This window comes from Pteropus vampyrus, unplaced genomic scaffold (assembly GCF_000151845.1).
Source record: "Pteropus vampyrus isolate Shadow unplaced genomic scaffold, Pvam_2.0 Scaffold416, whole genome shotgun sequence".
In the NCBI taxonomy this organism is placed as follows: Eukaryota; Metazoa; Chordata; class Mammalia; order Chiroptera; family Pteropodidae; genus Pteropus; species Pteropus vampyrus.
This window is the reverse complement of record NW_011889197.1, coordinates 226,840-234,931: the sequence shown is the minus strand read 5'-3', so window position 1 is coordinate 234,931 and position 8,092 is coordinate 226,840.

The following is an 8,092-nucleotide window of genomic DNA, read 5'->3' as shown; positions in this document are numbered from 1 at the left end:
AAATGTTTGAAAATTAAGTAATATACTTCTAAATAATATATAGTTCAAAGAAGAAATCACAATGAAAGTAAAAAATATTTTAACTAAATGACAATAAAAATAAAAAAAAATAAAAAAAAACTTTGGTGATGAAGCGAGTAGTGCTTACCAGGAAATTTTAGCCATAAAAGCGCATAGTGGGAAGAGAAAAGGCTGAAAATCCACAATCTAAAGAAGTGGAAATGAACTAAACACAGAGAAGTATAAGAAAGAAAAAATAACATTAAGAGCAGAAATCCCTGTGATAGAAACAAATGAGAAAAATCATACAATTGAGAAAAATCAAATGTACAACTGAGAAAAATCAGATAGCAAAATCTATTTATTTGTAAAGATGAATAAAATCAATAAGATTGATCCAGAAAAAAGCCACAAATAATCTATATAAGTGATGAAAAGAGATATACTTCTATGGATACTACAAATATTTAAAAAATTAAAAGAATATTAAAAATCTTTGAACCAACAAATTTCACAAAATAAATAAAATTAACACGTTTCCTTTAAAAATCTATAGGTTATCAAAATTGAAACTAGAAGAAATAGAAATTTTGAATAGTGCTGTAGTTATTAAAGAAATTGAAACTTGGATTCAAAATCTTCCACAATGATATCTCTAGGCCCAGATACCTTCGCTGGGGTATTTCCCCAAACAATTAAAGAAGAAATAACTTCAACCTTGCAAAAGATATTCCAGATAATAGAAAAAGAGGGGACACTTCCCAACTCATTTTATAAAATCAGCATTATCTTGATATCAAAACCTGACAAAGACATTACATAAACTCTCTCTGGCCTCAATTTCCTCATCTGTCAAATGGCTGAACAGGTCCCAGATCTGATCCATGATTTTATCACAAACTCAGAGAGGACATTGGCAATCCAGTCTTATCAGTATCTCACTTGTCAATGGTAATTATAGTATAGAACATTATTAGCAGCCAAGAATCCCACCTTATGTCCTTTTCAAGTCTTTCTCCCTCTGTAAAGGTAGCCTGACTTTCACCACAACCAACCAGTTTTGCCTATTGGCAAATAACAGTTTTTTATTCTTCTCATAAGCTTGCTTTCTGTCCTGGGTCCTTGGAAAACCTGGTTCAGGGTGTATGTGTGAAAGTAGTTCACATTCTCACTCTTAAATCAGCTTTAAGTTTCTTCCTTTCATTTATTTATTTATTTATTTGTTTGTTTGTTTGTTTGTTTGTTTGTTTGTTTGTTCATTTGCTGAAGCCATTAGGAGGGCTGAGCAAGGTAGGCATCCATGCAATGGTGGTGATGGGTGTGAGGGAGGTGCTGCAGTGACCCTGAGCAGAGTTGGAGCCTGTGCAGAGTAAGGAGGGTGCCTATGTGGGGAAAGAGTAAGCCCGTGCAGGATGTTAGAGCCTGTGGTAGGTAGGAAGGACATCTGGGAAAGGGAGAAAGGACAGCAATTGGAGATTGGTTACATACAGAGGGACTGACTAAATAAGTACACGTGTTATAGAGAGATGGGCTTTTCACTGTTGGAGAAGGCTGTTGCTCACTGTGGACCCCACCTAGTGGGGTTTGAGGAGGGCAGAACTTTAATTTCAGAAGTATATATACTAGACATGTTATATTATTTTATTTTCTCTAAATCAAAATTAACCCAGCTTTGAGCACCATCCTGTAAGGATGGTGGCAAATGCCATCTCATCACTGTGGATGGTGCAGTGTGGTAGAGAAGAGCCCAGATTCTGAAGTCTGGCTATTTGTGTTGAAATTTTAGTTCCACCACTTACAAGCCTTGTGACCTTGGGTGAGTTGGTTCACCTTTCTTTATCTATCACGTAAAGTGGGGATAATAATAGCAAATAAATAATAATGATAAATACTTCTTTGGCTTGTGTTGAAGATCATTGAGGAAATGCATGTAGATGGCTTTTAGCACACTGCCTGGTGTTTAAACTCCATTACCTGTGGTAAGGTGGGGTGAGGCCAGACATGGATCAAGAGAGAGAAATCAGAGTTTACAGTTTTGCTGTACTCACAGCTTCCCGTCAAGAATGCAGGACGCCATGCGGGGGCACCCAGGAAAGCCCCATGGTTGAAACAGAGAAGGGGTAACTATGGGCAAGTGTCTTTATTGTGGCTTCTGAGGGAAAGACAGGTGAAGCATGGCAAACAAGTCTAAAATGGGGTACTTTGATAATTTCAGTAGGCTCTGGGGTATAGGAGCTGTCCCCTGGATTTTTAGTTCCTGGCCCTGGGGAACTTAGAATGGGGGGATAGTGGCCTAGAGTGTGAGAGTAAATAGCGGGGTAGTTGAAGGTGTGGACTTAATTGGCTGCTCAGGAAGGGGAGCTGACTGGCTTCTAGCCAGGGCCTCAAAACTGGGTCAAGATAGTATTTTTAAAAACTCTAGTATGCCATTGCATAATTGTCAACTCTTATAAGCAATTATGATTCAGGGTCACAGATCAGTAAGGAGCATCTCATACACCACCCATCCCCAGGGATGCACAATTATCTTGGAGATTCATGTCACACCAGAGAATGGAAGAACTTCTCTTTCTCATCCTACTACTGTATGAGTCTCCTATGGCTGTTGTAACAAACTACAACATAGTGATTTATCACACAAAGTAATAATCTTCCAGTTCTGGAAGCCAGTCATTTGAAATGGGTGTCACTGGGCTAAAATCAAAGTGTCAGCAGGGCTGTGTTCTTTATGGAGGCTTGAAGGTGAAATATGTTTTCTCATTTTTCTGTCCCTAGAGGCCACTTGCATTCCTTGATGCATGGCCATTCCTCCATCTTCAAAGCCACCAGCATAGCATCTTCATCTCTGTGACTATGACTTCCCTATCTGAGTCTTTCACTTTTAAGGACCCTGTGATTATCTCAGGCCCACTTGGACAATCCAGGAATATCTCCTTATTGCAAAGTCCTTAACTTCATCTTGTCTGCAAAAATCTCTTTTGCCATGTAAGGTAAAAGGTTCCGAGAATTAAGATATAAAAATCTTTGGGAGGATGGACATCATTCTGCCTAACCAACAACATTGTCACCACTGATATCTTCATTGTGTAAGTACACATGGTCCCTTGAAACCAGGTGGTCCTGCAGCTTCGCTTCATGACAGAATCTGAGAGTCTTCACAGAGGCTGGGAGCCCCTGAATTTCCCTGGTGCATCCTGAAGCTATTCACTTCTAACCTTCTCCCACCTCCCATCTCTCCCCTCCTTGTAGTCCTCACAGAATTCCATCAGCTTCCCAGGCTTGGGAGTTCCTGCCCCATCTCACAATTGAGTGATCCATAAAGTTTCTCTGACTTTTAAAAAATAATAGACAGGGAATGAAAAGCATCCGCTTTTGACTCAGCAATAGGAGCTTTCCCAGAAGTAAGGGAGGCTAAGCTGAAATAAAAATTCATTGAGTTATCCTGCCAACCTTCACTGGGGGCATTTGTTTAATGTTTGTCTTCCTTGATGGACTTAGCCTCTGGACAACAGAAAGAGTCTGTAACCCTGTTCTAGCACAGAGTAGTCACTCAAGAAACAAAACCCTTTCAAATCAAGGTGCCTTGAGTTGGGTGCCTTTCAACTCAAACAACCTATACTATTCTTCTATGCTATGATTACAATTATTATTCAAGAAGGAAAAACCACCCTAATGCCCCATAATTTTGTCTTTCAGTATTCCAGTTTCCCTCTCTGAGATGATAGATTGTGCAGCAGGTCAGAAAACTGAGCAGAAAACAGTTGTGGAAGCCAAGGCTCTGAGCAAAACCTCTTGTATGTAATTTTGAGGGAGGAGCACTGATAAAGGCTCCCATCCATCCATCCATCCATCCATCCATCCATCCATCCATCCATCCATCCATCCATCCCTCCCTCCCTCCACCTACCCATCCAACCGATAAAATTGGTACCCACTATGTGTAGAGGGTGGTAGAAGGAGAAGTGATATTTATAGAGCAACTACTATGTGCCAGATACTCTGCTGTGCACTTTGTGCACACTTTTACTATAGTATTGTGGCAAAGCGTCACTAATACTGGCTTACATTTAATTTGTATGCTTTTATACTGTTCAAAGTATTTTTACATACATTATGTTACTTGAGTTTTATGGACTTAAATGAGGTAAGCATGGAAGATATTATTCACATTTCGGAGAAAAGGGGACTGATATACAGAAAAGGGGTTCCATAAGCCATGCAATTAGTTGTGATGAAGGCAGGTCTCTGGAGTCCTGGTTCACCTCCCTTCTACCCCTTGTGCTCTTAGTGGTTTCACAGTCTGTACATCACTTGACCAATTCATCCCTTCTTCTTCTATACAGAAACCTTGACACCTATCTTGGCATTATACATAAACAAGCTCCCCACAAAATGTATATACCCCCCATGTGCCTGGACCAGTACATACTTACCTATAAACACACACTTGTGCACAAATATATACACATACCCATACACAAATGGGTTTTAAGGAGTAAGCATTCAGAATGAATCTTAAGCTGCCAGTGGCTCAGAAAAAACAGTTGAGAGACAATGCTCCATGAACATTTTCACATTTTTGCATGGTCTGGGCTTTGTTTAAGTAGAGTACTAGTAATTGGGTTGAAGGATGAATGAATGGTTGAACATGCCTTGGAATTTAGAGGTTGTGTGTTGCTCTGGGAAAATTTAAAGGCTTGTCTCCTCTGGAGCCCTTTGCTTACATTGTTGGGTTAACAGACCTAGAGACATCTCTTCTCCCCAGAGAGAACTTGTTTACATTCCAAAGCAGAAGTGTCTCTCCTCTCTCCTCTCTTCTTTATTCCCTTCTCCATACTTTTTCCTCTTCCTTTCCCCTCTCTCGTTCCAGATGCCTCAAGTAAGCTCTGAATCTCATAATTTCAGGTTTCTTCTCCTGTTTTGCAAACCTTGCTACATAAGCAGGTAAACATCTGTCCTTCATGTCATTGCCCTGTGGGGAACTGGAGCATGGGGAACAGGTGTTACTGAGATGCTCTGTGAGTAAATAAAAGGTCTCTTCTCTGATCCAGAGATCTTGTATTAGAATAGGTCAAAATAACCACAGATATAAAAACAAAAGTTATCTGCCCTAATCTTCTATTGTTTGTTTTTCTAGAGTTGTCTATGCCAATAACAATTATATTATTATTAATAAAATTAGGCACATTTATTGAGTGCTTACTCTTTTCTGGACATAGGACTGAGGACTATAATTTGCCCAAGGTTACACACCTCGCCAGTGGTGGAGATGCAGAGAATTGGTACCTTTGCCCAGGGTGATGTTGCATTCTGTTGACTGCTTTCCAATGAAGCGAGGCAGTGATGGCTATTTTGGACAAAGCACAGGTGAGCTGGCTTCTCAGTTGGAGGAAGGGGTGCTAAGTCATAGAAGGAGGAATTCTACAGAAGTGGGAGCTTTCTCTGTGGGACATGATTCCACACTAGCTAAGCTGATGGCCTTTCCCAATTCTTGCCATGGGGTTCTCCTGTAATTAGGCTAATTACTGTATCAGTCCTCCATTTGCCAGTATGACAAGGCCACGCCTGCCAGATAGTCTCCTGCTGCTTCCCCTGCTGCGCCAGGCCAATCACAGCTTAAAGTCTCATTAGCAAGAGCCAAACTCTGAGCTGGAGTCCCAGTGTTGGGCCATGGAGGGACCTCGGATTGGTCTTGAGGTGGCTGGAAGGGTGGTATGTGATAGAGAGGAGAGTGAACAGAGCATTTCGTTCCATTTGCTGTTTCTCTACTCCTCCACCAACTCCTCCTTCTAATAACATGGATAAAATGCCTCCAAAACCACAGTTGGTAAGCATGCATTAAGCCACAGCCCTATGCCAGGGAGTTACTTCTCCCAGCATAAACAATATTCACTCTGGCCTCTGCAGTTTGCTCATGCTGTGCCTTCTCCTGCAATGCATTCTCCTTTCCTCTACACAATCCTTAATTGTACAGGACCCTCTCAAGTCTTAGCCCCTTAGAGAAGCTCTCTCTCCTCTGAATTTTCTAACAATTTACCTCTGGCACAGAGTCTAACAGAAGTTGAACTTTACACTCTAAATTCAACCCAGCTATTCAGTAAGTGCAGTATTTATCGAGTACTAATCAATGTAGTGCTAGGTGTTGGTGATAGAGTCAGACTCAGCTCTCATGTAATTTATGATCTAGCAGGGAAGACAAATTCAAGAATAACAAGTATGCTGAGTGGTAAGACAGGGGAGGTAAAGACTGCTTGGGTGCAGAGAACAAAGGAACTTATTCAAATCAAAGGATTAAAAAAAAAAAAAAGCCTGGTAGGATATGAGTTTTTGTACTCTTTAGTTATTTTGCAAATAAATCTTGTCTTCTCTATAAACTGCATATAGTTCCAGACCAAGAGCCATATGTGATTTAGCCTTAATGTCCTTCATAATTGTTAGTCCACAAGAAATCATCAGAAAACTCTGGCTAGTTTGAATGGGACCAATGTGGCAGTGCCTGCAAGAAACCTGACCCCCCTACCCCATTGCTAACATGTCCATTCTGTATTCTCACTGCTGCACCAAAAGTAGAATTTAGGACACTCCTGGGGATTTATGAGGAAGAAAATATATTTTTCTATACATTTTGATGCCCCAATTTCTTTGCCCTGCTTTTTACTTCAGTATCTTCTCTTTGAGATGCCTCAGCATAGGCCTAGAAAGAATCCTAACCCCAGATAAAAAGGGAATATGGATCTCTCACAGGTCTGTGGGAGGGTCACTCCACAGAAAAGGATGAGGATCTTGAATCTAACAACTTGAACAGAAGGCAGAAATGCTGACTTTCTTCTTGAAAAAGTTTATCATTAAGTCACTTTAATAAATTAATTTCGTTCAATATTTATGAAAATCATACTCTGTGCTAGGAAGTGGAGAGGCATCGGGGCATTCCAAAGGTGGCTGGGATGTGGCCAGCCCATCCAGGAGCTTACAGGTGAGCAGGGAAATGAATCCATTCAGAGATAATAATAATGACAGTTTTTGATTAGTGGATGTCCCCCAGATGCCAGGTGCTGTGGGCTGTCCATCTATTAGCTTTCTCTCCACCATAATCCTCCAGGTAAAGTATCAGTATTCCTATTTTTAGGTTGAGAAAACTGAGGCTCTGAGATTTTAACTTGCCCAAAGTCATAACGGGCTCTTTGCAGAGACAGGATCTAAACCCAGTTTATTGGTTTAGCAACAAGCCCTGTATTTTTTTTTTTTTTGGTCACTATAGCATGCTGGGCACAAATTAAAATGAAAATTTTCACTTTATAAAGTAGAATGCTATAAGTGCTCCACAAGAGATACATAGGGTGTCATGGGAATACAGAGGGAGTCTGATGGCTTAGCAGCAGAGGGGCTGGTGAAGAAAGGCCTTATATGAAGGTAGCAATTTTTAGATATTAATTTTTGTTTTGTTTTTATTTTTTAGATCAGAAGGATCTTTAAAGATCAACTAGTCCAGCATTTCTTGTATATATTCCGTAGAGCAAGATATTAATTTAAAATACGCGTCGGTCTGTGTGAGTGTTTGTCTGTGTTTAGTTTTAAAAGCCTGAGAAAGGTTGCAAATCATATTCACCTCTTGGCCCTCACAATACCCATTAGCAAATTAAAGTCTGAGAAATCCTGTTTAATCTAGGGTTTCCCACACTTACTGGACCATGACACCTCTTATTAAAAACCTTATGAATATCTCAAGGAATTCTTTTTTTCTTTAGTTTTTAAAGTGAGATATAATTGACACATAATGTTATATTAATTTCAGATATACAACATAATGATTCCATATATGTATATTTTACAAAATGATCCACACTAATTAACATTCATCACTACATATAGTTACAATTTTTTGTGTGTGTGATGAGAACTTTTAAAATCTATTCTCTTGGCAACTTTCAAAGATATGATACAGTGTTGTTAACTATAGTCACCATGCTATATATTACATCTCTAGGACTTACTTATTTTATAACTGGAAGTTTGTACCTTTTGATCCCATCATCCATTTTGCCCATACTCCACCCCCACCTCTGACAACCAACAATCTGTTCTCTGTATCTAT